The sequence below is a fragment of the Cicer arietinum genome, chromosome 6 (genome assembly GCF_000331145.2).
Source record: "Cicer arietinum cultivar CDC Frontier isolate Library 1 chromosome 6, Cicar.CDCFrontier_v2.0, whole genome shotgun sequence".
Lineage (NCBI taxonomy): Eukaryota > Viridiplantae > Streptophyta > Magnoliopsida > Fabales > Fabaceae > Cicer > Cicer arietinum.
In genome coordinates this window covers 33,461,087-33,461,402 of record NC_021165.2, presented here as the reverse complement: position 1 = coordinate 33,461,402, position 316 = coordinate 33,461,087, and positions in this window count along the sequence as shown.

The following is a 316-nucleotide window of genomic DNA, read 5'->3' as shown; positions in this document are numbered from 1 at the left end:
CAGAATATTGAAGAAAAAAATAATAATTTATTTAAAAAAATATAAAATTTATGTAGGAATTAAAGAAACAATTCACTTCATCGATTTCAAAAACTATTTTATCAAATTTAAAAACTACTATACTATACATTTTATATTCTAAATTTATTATTAAATATCACGCAAATTCAAAAGAATTCAAAAGATTCATGAAAGATTAATGAAGACTAACATGCAAATTCAAAGATAAAAGACACTCATAGTTTTTATGTGTATTGTAATTTTTTGTTTGTAACGGGAAAATTATTTTTCTTTAGTATTTTGTGAGTAGTACTAA